This window comes from Colobus angolensis, unplaced genomic scaffold, assembly GCF_000951035.1.
Source record: "Colobus angolensis palliatus isolate OR3802 unplaced genomic scaffold, Cang.pa_1.0 Scaffold61, whole genome shotgun sequence".
NCBI classification, from domain to species: domain Eukaryota; kingdom Metazoa; phylum Chordata; class Mammalia; order Primates; family Cercopithecidae; genus Colobus; species Colobus angolensis.
In genome coordinates, this window is record NW_012119710.1 from 1703442 (window position 1) to 1714693 (window position 11252).

The following is an 11252-nucleotide window of genomic DNA, read 5'->3' on the forward strand; positions in this document are numbered from 1 at the left end:
CTGAAGAAGGGGCCTGGGCTGTGTCTAAAGCCCCATCCATCCTCCCCCTTCCTCCATGCCCCACCTGGTTGCCCAAGTATAGGGCAGGGGAGCGGAAGGGAAAGGAACCAAGGTTACTTTGAGCCTTCACTGACCCAGGCAAATGCTTTATCACAAGCCATCCTCTTAACAAGCCTATAACATAAATACCATTGCATCCATTTTACAGATTAAAGCCAAGGCTCTGGAAGTTCAGTGACACCTCCTCAGTCTTGCAGACAGCCTCGCTATGTGGCCGGCAAAGCTGGGCCCTCTGCAGAGCTGGCACAGGGAGCCCTGCAGGCACCGAGGGGGTCTCTTTTCCAAGTGGCCCTTGCAGGCTCAGCTCCCACACATGACACAACCAGGAGTGACAAGCACAGGCCTGGCCCTACAGTGCCAGCCTTTTCCCTGTTCTAACAAGTCCCACCCACCACCTGCACCCAGGCTCCCTCTTGGCCTACTCCAAAACCAGGCTAAGGGTGTGGGCTGTCCCACAGTGTGGGTCCTGAGAATCCTACTGCTTGAATTCCAGCCCTGGCCTTGTGCTTACTAGCTAGAAAGTCCTGGGAAGGTTCACAGCCCGGGAACCCCTGCTCCCAACCTCCCCCAGCGCTGAACACCTCTCAGCCTCTTGCTCATGCTCAGTTGGAGGTCAGGTCAGGAGGGGCTGGCAAAGGCCGAAGATCTTTGGAAATTACAGACAGTAGTCATGCTTTGTTGGTTCTTCCTTTTCTGAGCAGCTGCTGTCCATACTCTGCTGGCTAGTAAATATTCTTTTTTTTTTTTTTAATGAGATGCTGCCACCTCCGCCTCCTGGGTTCAGGTGATTCTCCTGCATCAGCCTCCTGAGTAGCTGGAACTACAGGTGTGTGCCACCACACCTGGCTAATTTTTGTATTTTTAGTAGAGACAGGGTTTCACCATGTTGGCCAGGCTGGTCTCGAACTCCTGACCTCAGGTGATCCACCCACCTTGGCCTCCCAGGTGTGAGGTAATGCGCCCAGCCAGTAAATATTCTTAACATCACCGCTGGTTAGAAATCTGGTTCAACTACATTTATCTCTCACCTATTGCATGTGGTTCTGGTGTTAGGCTATGTGTGCATGTTGGGGGCAGAGGGAGAACAACGTGATTTAGACAGCAGGCCCCATCCCTCTTAAGGAGCTCAAAGGGAGAAGACAGACACAACACCCCCTCACTCAACACTTCTGCAGATAAGTGTACCGCGGGAGTCAATGAAGTTCTGTGGAAACAAAGGAAACCATCAACTCTTGCTAAAGTTGGTGGAGGTGAGGCAATCTGGGAAGGCCTCCTGAGGGAGGGGTCCTCAGGGATGAGTATGGAAGGTGGGTAGGATTTCTTCTGTTGGAAAAGCAGACTGGGGTATTCCAAGCTAGAGGAAACGGTAGAAGCAAACACATGGAGACTCTCTGCTTGGGGTAGATAATTTGCAGAAGGGAAGATTTATGGTGAAACCAAAAAGGGGACAGAGGAGAACGCTGTCTGGGTGACACAGCTGATTCCTGTTTCCCCACTGGTGATGCAAATGCTGAAGAAGTTCAGCTGGGTGTGGTGGCCGACACCTGTAATCCCAGCACTTTGGGAGGCCAAGGCACGTGGATCACCTGAGGTCAGGAGTTCAAGACCAGCCTGGACAACATGGTGAAACCCCTCTCTACTAAAAGTACAAAAATTAGCTGGGTGTGGTGGTGGGCAGCTATAATTCCAGCTACTCAGGAGGCTGAGGCAGGAGAATCGCTTGAACCAGGGAGGTGGAGGTAGCAGTGACCCAAGATTGTGCCACTGTATTCCAGCCTGGGCAACAAGCAAAACTCCGTCTCAGAAAAAAAAAAAAAAATTGCTAAAGCAGTTCATGAGGTGGCAACAAGTTCTCCTCTGCTACAAAAAGATTTTGCAAGCAATTTGGCCAGTTTCAAATGATTCTGATAACAAATACTTGAAGGATTGGGCAAGGGAAGAATTCAAAAGAAACAAAAGTGCCACTGAAGAGGTATGGAGCCACAGTCAATAAGATGTGGGCCGGAATAGAACTGCTGGTGATTTTATGAAGACACGAGAAAAAGGAAAAAAGAAAGAAAAAGAAAAGGTACTGGTAAAATTCATTTTATTGATTATGAACTGACCTTTGTCAATATTTTGAACTAGACAACAAACTTTCTGGATGCTCCCTGAAAATTGTACTCCTGTTTGAATGTTAAACTTTTGTTCCTAAAGTTTGATTTTAAGATGTTTGGATGCTAAGTTTATGTATTTGAACTATAATAAATCAATCCTTTTATATTAAAAACAAATTTTAGGCCAGGCGTGGTGACTCATGCTTGTAATCCCAACACTTTGGGAGGCCGAGGTGGGAGGATTGCTTGAGCCCAGGAGTCTGAGGCTGTAGTGAGCTATAATTACACCACTGCACTCCAGCCTGGGCAACAAAGCGACTCCATCTCAAAAAAAAATTAAGCACAAGAAGTTTGAAGCGTAAGTAGCTAAAGCTATTTATTATATAACATGTTATTTGTCCTTATGTCATTCCTTCCCTTTAAAGCATGCTATCAGGGCCAGGTGTGGTGGCTCATGCCTATAATCCCAGCACTTTGGGCGGCCAAGGTGGGCAGATCACTTGAGGTCAGGAGTTCGAGACCAGCCTGGCCAACATGGAAAACTTGACTACGAAAAATACAAAAATTAGCCTGGCATGGTGGCGGGCACCTGTAGTCCCAGCTACTCAGGAGGCTGAGGCAGGAGAATCACTTGAACCCGGGAGAAAGAGGTTGCAGTGAGCCAAGATTGTGCCACTGCACTCCAGCCTGAGTGACAGAGTGAGACTCCATCTCAAAAAAAAAATAAGAAATAAAAAATAAAATAAAATATGTATCTAGTTGGGAGTTTTAAATTCACGGTACAAGTATTGCTATGGATGTGCCTGAAGGAACAGATAAATGACTTCCTTTTTAAAAAAAATTTTAAGAGACAGAGGCTCCCTCTGTCACCCAGGTGGGAGTGACTTTCTAATAATTGAGGAAAGCAGAATATATTCCCTGCCATTTGTATATTGTCACAGCGATGCCAGCAGATGGTTTTAGGAGAGGGAGAGACCCATACCTCAACTCTCTTTGATGGCGTAAGTAAGGAACGTGCTTATAAAAACAATGGGAAATGGCACGTATCTACTTTGAAAAAGTGAGTGTTATGTAGAATAAGGCCCAAAGAGGATCAAAAATAAATTGTCACTCTGCCAAACTAGAAATTTCCACAGGTTTTCTCCTTGCTTGAGTAGTTGAGAAATTGTATTAGGATTACATTAAATTTACTATTTTTGTTTGCTGAAATGAATAAATCAACCCACTCTTATTTGTACTTAAAAAAAAAAAAAACAACGAGCACCACAGATATGATCCCCAAAATGAAGCAGATGGTAGGGCAGAGGCACTCTCAGATTCCCTTCCTGGGCCGGGGCTGCTGGTCAGCTCCTCAGTCATAAAATGGGAACAAATCACATCTTCCCGTAGGACTACTAGGAGGAAAAGAGAGTGTGTGAGAGGCCTCTGCTCACTGTAAGCACTCTTGAAAGCTGGGTGTTTCCAATGTTTCTCTTCTGCCCACCTGCTTCCCAAGCACAGACCCAGTTCCACCTGCAGACCCAGCAGAATTGGTGTCAGCTGTGGATTTAACGCACGGTCATGTAAGCTCCTGAAGGCTGCCGGCACCATTAGGTCCAGCCAATAAACATTTATTAAGATGTCACAGGGCGAAGCATGCTGGCACTTCCTAGTTCATGGAGAACTCTCAATAAGTGGTAGAGGGGTGGATGGAGGGAGGGATAGAGGGGGACGGAGACAGGTGGAAGGGAGGGTGGAGAGAAGACTGATTAGCCGGATGAAAGAGGGCTGGGCAGAAGGAGGAGGGCGGAATAGAGGGGATGGGTGCAGGAATGGAGACATGGATGGATGAAGGATGGGAGGGTGGAAAGTGAATGGAATAATAAAGGGAGGGAGAAATTCAGGAAAGGATAGCGAGGTGGAGAGGTGATGAGATGGAAGGAGGGAGGGAATGATGGCTGGACAAAAGGATAAAGGGGTTAAAGGAATGAATGGAGCCATGGAGAAATGGCAGGAAGCATGGAGGGGTGGGTGGAGAAACGGAGAGATGGAAGATGAAAGGATGGAAGGGTAGAAGGTGAATGGAATAATGGAGGGATTGAGATATCCAGGGAGGGATGGAGAGGTGAACGGATGGGTAATGGGATGGAGAGAGGTAAGAAAAGATGGATGGTGGCTGGATGAAGGGATAATGGGGTGTAGGGATAGGTGGAGGCATAAGGGGAAGATGACAGGAAGGATAGAGAGGTGGCTGGGGCAATAGAGGGAGAGATGGATGAAGAGATTGAAAGGTAGAGAGGGAATGAAGAATAAAGGAATGGAGAGACTGAAGAAGCAATGGAGAGGAAGAGGAAATAGAGGGAAGGATGGATGGAGAAATGGAGAGATCAATGGATGGATAATGGGATGGAGAGTTGGAGGACTTATTGTTCTCTAATGAGCTTACCTTTACCTGTCCCTGCAGTTCCTAGAACAGGGCACGTGCCCTGTTTGATTTCTGTTTGATTTCAGAGCATGCGTATTTGTTTAATTAAAACCCATGCACGTGGATATGCTTTGGACAGCATGGGGCCCTGCTAAGGCTGAAACATTCTGTTCTGTCTCCTCCTTGGGTGGGAGTGGGAGGTCCTTTGGGGAGGACAAAGAGAAGAGAGATAGAAAAGTCTCCACTGGAGGGAGGAGGAGGAGAGGCCGGCTCAGCTGTTCGGTATAAAGTTCCCACCCTGACGGCATATGGGGAACACGTGGCCCCCTCCCTCCTGGCACTGGAGCAACGTCATGCCAGGGATGCTGGCAGCCAAGGGCACAGAGTGTTCCTAGAGGGAATTGGCAGTCAGGCAGGAGGCAAGCGTTTGAAGCTGTAGTCTGAACCTGGTTCTGGGGTGGGCCCCGAGGGACTGAGGGAAGCTGAGAGAAGTAGGCTCAGTTCCCCTGTGGATATGGCAGGAAACCTGCAGCCACAGCCACCCCTCCCGGGCTCTGCTGAGAAGCAGAGAGGGGCCGCCCATCCCTCACAGGCCTCTGCTGCCCCTTCTAGCTCTGGGGAATCAGCTGCAGGGACAGAGCCCTGGACTTGAAGTCCAAAGATGTGACCTCTGATCCCCTCAGTCCCTCACTGTGCAGGTTCCATGCCCTTTCTTTCTGGGCCTTCCTCCGTTTCCCCATTGTTCCAAATGCCATCCTGCCCATTGGGATGGTGAGGGCGAGACTTTATCTCCAAGTGAGAAAACCAAGTATTGGGCATTCTGAAAAGACAAATGTTTCCATGTGAAGAAGTGTACATTATCACGAAGTCATGCCCACCTTCCTCCAACAGTTTTGACGTTAAAGAGTGTCACTTTGTTTATGAAATGAGGGCTAGTAGATGGTAATCTTGTCAGACAGCACCCCTGTTTATTTTTTATAATTTTTAACTGGTGCATAAAACCCCAAATTGTGACCCACTAGACAAGACAATTCCTGAAGGGCCTTCCAGAGCCGGGTGGATTCTCTGTCTTAGATGCTGATACGGTTTGGCTGTGTCCCCACCCACATCTCATCTTGAATTGTAGCTCCCATAATTCCCGCTTGTCAAGAGAGGGACCCAGTGGGAGGTAATTAAAGCACATGGGCAGGTTTTTCCCATGCTGCTTTCGTGATAGTGAATAAGTCTCCTGAGATCTGATGGTTTTATAAAGTGGAGTTCCTCTGCACACATTCTCTCTTGCCTGCTGCCATGTAAGATGTGACTTTGCTCCTCCTTGCCTTCCGCCATGATTGTGAGGCCTCCCCAGCCGTGTGGAACTGTGAATCCATTAAACCTCTTTTTCTTTATAAATTACCCAGTCTCAGATATGTCTTTATTAGCAGTGTGAGAATGAACTGATACAGATGTACCCCTGGAATAGGTCTGCCTCTAACCAGGGCTCTAATTTGGAACCTTGATGTGTACAACTTCCCTCTTGAGCTCTCATCTGTGCCCTGGAGGAGGCAGTGTCCATAGAGGTTCAGGTGCAGGCAGATTCTCTGTGGGGTAGATCAGTGCCTTGCCCTCAACAAGGCATCTCAGCCCCACAATTTGAGCTCAATCTTAACCCCCAACCACAACCACCCCCAGCTCAACAGGGAGCTGTCCACTCCCCCAGTGATGCTGTGACCAGATCCCTGAGAGGCCCCCAAGAACAACTCCACACAGGACAAGTGTGGGCTGATAACTTCTCCCTATGAACTGTGCTGCAGCTGGAGAGAGTCAAGTTCAAGTTTAGCAGAGAAGCAATCCAGTTGAGCTGGGTGGGTCAGGCCACAGAAGACATGACTCAAGGCGTGGGAGCCCCAGCACATGTGGCCTAGCTGGTCTGGCCCCCAAGTACTTGCAGGGTGTGGAGAGTCCATTAGAGACCATGGGAGCATGGGGTGAGAAACATTCCCAGGCCAGGGCAGAGCAATGCTCCCAGAGTTCCCGCTTATCCTCCCGTTCTCCTTAGATACCCCCTCACTCAATGCCAGCTCTCCCAGTTGCAGTAACTTGTAAAATAAATGTCACGGCCAACCCCAGCCAGCCCAGACAGCTCAGCAGTTTCTCCCTGCCCTGCTCCCCAGCTCTGCACTGTCTTCCCACTCAAACAGGCTGCAGGGAGCTGGGGAGGCACGGAGGCTGCAGACAGGCAGGGCCCAGCCAGGCTGTCTGGCTTCCTGGATCTGAGAATCAGCATTCATTTATTATTTAGCAAATATGTCTCAATCCCTGACTAAGGGGTGTGCAAAGCAACCCAGTGGGCAGGGTGGGAGTGTGTGTGCACATGTGTATCTGTGTGTGTCTCGGTGTAGGTTGATGTTTGTGTGAGAGTGTGTCTGTGCATTTCTGTGTGTATCTGTGTCTCTGCATTTCTGTGTGTGTGTGTCTTGGCATTTCTGTGTGTGCATGTGTTATCTGCACATCTGTGGGTGGGAAAGGGGTTTCTGGGGTGAACCAAGGAGAGCCTGTGTGTTCCAAGGGGCCTGACTTCAGCAGGCGTGTAAATGGGGAAGGCAGGTGCACCCACCGTTCACAGGAGCGAATATAGAGGGTGTTGGGGGAGGCTCCTGCTATCTGCCAGTCCCCGAGATAATCATTATCGGCAAGACAGGCCCAAGGATAAAGTCAGGAACTTTCCTAAGCAGGTTCTTGCAGTTTCAGGAAGGCGAGGAAATGTGGAAGGGCTTAAGTTTAAACCTTTTTTAAGATTTTATTTTTAATTGGTAATATACAGTTTCAAAAGTTTACATAATTTGAAAGGGTAGCAATGAAAAGTCAGCTTCCCCTTCTCATCTTCCTCCCTCCAGAGTCCCTCCCCCTAAAACTTCATTTGTGGGAGAATGAGATGCAGAGAAGTGGCTGGACCTTGACATGTGTAATTGACAAGGCAGGTGAGAGTGGGGTGGGGCTAGAGCTCAGACCTTCTGCCTGCCACCCAGAGTTCTTTCTCCCAAGCACACTGCTTCTCAGCTGCTGACCAGGGGCAGGTGGGACCCCCTAAGGGACCTTGGGATGTGGTCAGCCCTGGGGCCCTCCCCAGCCAGCAGCCACATACCGCAAAATTGCCAATCAATGAAGCCTTCGTAGGGTGTGAGCCGAAGCGGAAGCCCATGGTTGGCGCCCCAGATGAGGTGCCACCTGTGGCTGGGGGATACTTATTTCCTTCTCTGTTTCCACCTCAGACCAGGCTCCTAGATGTTGGGGACTAAGCCTTGGCTCCATTCCACCTGGCTTGCTACCGTGTTGTCATTCACAAAAGGTGAGCTAATCACAGAACCAACCCTGTAGGCCAGTGGTGGATGAAGCGAGATAAAAGCCTGCGGGTTTGTCAGTGTCTGATGCACCTCTTAACATTGGAATTAAGATAAATATCATGATTGCGCTGGGCGCGGTGGTTCACGCCTGTAATCCCAGCGCTTTGGGAGGCCAAGGAGGGTGGATCATGAGGTCAGGAGATCGAGACATCCTGGCTAACACAGTGAAACCCCGTCTCTACTAAAAATACATAAATATATATATATATAAAATTGGCCAGGCGTGGTGGCAGGCGCCTGTAGTCCCAGCTACTCAGGAGGCTGAGGCAGGAGAATGGCGTGAACCTGGAAGGTGGAAGTTGCAGTGAGCTGAGATTGTGCCACTGCACTCCAGCCTGGGAGACAGAGCGAGACTGTCAAAAAAAAAAAAAAAAAAAAAGTAAATAAATAAAATAAAATAAAATAAAATGAAAAGATAAATATCATGATTATTATCATTATTGCCCCTACCTTCTCCCTTGTCTTGTTTCTCTCCATTGCACTCTGACATTCTACATATTTTACTCATTTCATTATCATCTCTGTTTATGAAAGATGTTCTACAAGGGCAGGGAATTTTTTTTTTTTTTTTTTTTTTAAGACAGGGCCTTTTTTTGTCAGGTTGTAGGGCAGTGGCACAAACATGGCTCACTGTAGCCTCAACGTCTTGGGCTCAAGCAGTCCTTCCTCCTCGGCCTCCCAAAGTGCTGGGATTACAGATATGAACCACTGCAAAGGTAGGGATTTTTAATTGCTTTTGTTACTGTAGACCCCCAGGATCCAGCACAGTGCCTCGGCACAGTGGGGTTGCTCCGTGAATGTCTGCTGAATGAATGAGTGAGCAATTGAATGTAGCATTTCTGCCTGGAGTTTGAATACTCCCTAGGGACTTGATGCAGAGCTGTGGGCTGAGTAAGGACTGGAAGTGAACTTGACCTTGAAGAATATTAGGGTCTGATTGGTCATTGAGAAGGTCATCAACCCCATCAAAGATGATAGGGACCCACTTGGACCAGCATCAGGACAGGCCAGAGAAGCTTCGGGAAGGGGCGCTGGTGTCTGGCTAGGTTTCCTAGACACTCAGGATGTGGCTGCCCTCCAGAATATTGCCTGGAGGTGAGGACAGGCCCCTGAGTTCCCTGTCTCAGGACACTGGGTCCTAAAAGGTGGGACAGCCTTGGGAAGGCTACCGGCCCTGAAACCTCTCAGTCTCCAGACTCCTCTGTGCTCCCATAGTACTTGTGCTCCTGGCTGTCCCAGTTCCCACCCCATTAGCATAAATTAGTTAGCTGGGGGTCTCCCCACTCCTTCCCTTGATGGGAAGCAGGGCTGATTGGTCATTGTTTGCCTGGCCCCTAGCCTAGGGTTGGGGTACATAAGAGCCCAGAGGATGCTGGAGATGTGACTGAAGGAGCAAAGGAATAAGTGTGAGTGAATGGGTGGGAAGTGAAGGAGAAACGAAATGGGTGCATGAATGAATGAACAAATGAATGAATGAGTTTGTGAAAGCAAGAATAGAAGGACAAGCCAGTTGACCAGGCTGGGGAGATGTTCCTGCTGAGGATGGGATGTGTTCAAACTGGTCTTCCTGCTAAGGTGGGTAAGGGTGAGCTAGAGTGCCCTAGGCCCAGCTCTGCTGGCAGCCCCAGCCTCTCTCCCCATCCCTATCCCCACCCCTCCCATCTCGCTGTCTGCCTGAGCACCTTGGCTGGTTCCCCATTCACTGGGCAGCCCTCGGAAGCTCACAAAGGCCCATCTGTGAGCCCAGACCCTGCGTCTTCTCCTTGCCCTTCTCCTTCCCCACCCCCCAGAGTGGGTCTGAGCCCCTCTCCCTTCACCTCCCATTAAAATAAATTCATTTACTGGGATTTCCTCTGGGCACCTCCTTGCTCCCAGGGCAGCCCCAACCCTGGCTTGTAAAACTACCTTCCCTCCTCTGCATTTTCTTTTAATTGCTGGGGGTGGGGTGGTGGGGTGAAGAGAGAGGAGGAAAATACAGCTGGGTCGGTCCAGATGTTTCCCCAGAAACCTGGAGATGCTTAGGATACAAGGTGACAGCCGACTTGCCACCCAGCCAGGCAAGGCTTAAGTTCATGGGCTGCCAAAAGTTCTGGGGCAGCCACCTCTGGCCCCTGGGCCAGTCTTGGACCCCTGCAGCTGGTGGAGTGGGGAGGGTAGGAGGAGAGGAGGGAGTCCCTCTTTCCAGCTAGTGCTGACATATCACAGAGCAGGGATTCAGGGGCCTCCTCCCAGTGGTCCCTTCTTAATCCTGCTGGAGCTTCAGTCACCGGGGCTGGTCTGCTGTGTGACCCTGGGCGGTCTCCTAACCTCTCTGGCCTCATGTTTTACCATCTGGAAGGTGGGGCAGAAATAATGAGGCTGGGAGGGCACTGGACTCCCCTTGCTCTCAAAGACCCTTTGGACTTGGAGGTCTGTCATCAATCCCTGCATCCAAGCATTGGTGCATTTAACCTCCAGATAGGCCAGACTGGGTGCTGGGGACATAGCAATGACCAAAGCACAGAGCCAGTTCTTGGGAAGGCAAACAGGGAAGAGGCAATGAGAATTCAGTGTGGCAAGGGCTCTTGACAGAGGGGTATTGGGGGGTCAGGGAAGGCTGAAATGTGAAAGACAATCAGCAGTAGCCAGTCCCCATCAAGTCCCCATCAAGACCCCAAACTGCCATGCCCTGTGGCCAGGATTGCCAATGCAGCTTGCTGCTAGATCCTGGTCCTGGATTCCGTCTTGTCTACTGAGCTACTTCCATGATAACCATCCTTCCTCTTCACTGGATCTTGAGTGCCCTGACCTCTTGGTTTACTTCCTTTCTTGTCAGCATCTCCCACCTTCCCTTTCTTTGTATCCAACTTAGAATCCTCAGAAGTTCACCTCTTCAATAACACGCTTGCCAATTCCTGAATCCTTTCTTCACCTACCTATGAAATCCTTTCTTCACCTACCTATGAAATCCTTTCTTCACCTACCTATGAAATCCTTTCTTCACCTACCTTTCACCTACCTATGAAATTCCAACTTTAAATGGGTGAATTCTCAACTGCTTCTTTACCTGCACCAGGGCAGAGGGAGAAAACCACCGCCTAGGGTAGACTGGTCCCCTGGAAATAATGTATCTCAGGACCACTCATTCTCCTGCTCCACAATGTCTGTTCTAGTTTCTGTTACTGTGTAACAAGACACCCTAAAACTCACTGGCTTTAGTTTAGCCGAACACCGTGACGCGCACGCCTGCAATCCTGGCTACTCAATAGACTAAGGCTGGAGGATCACTTGAGTCCAGAAGTTTGAGGTTAGCAAGAGCTTTGATTGTGC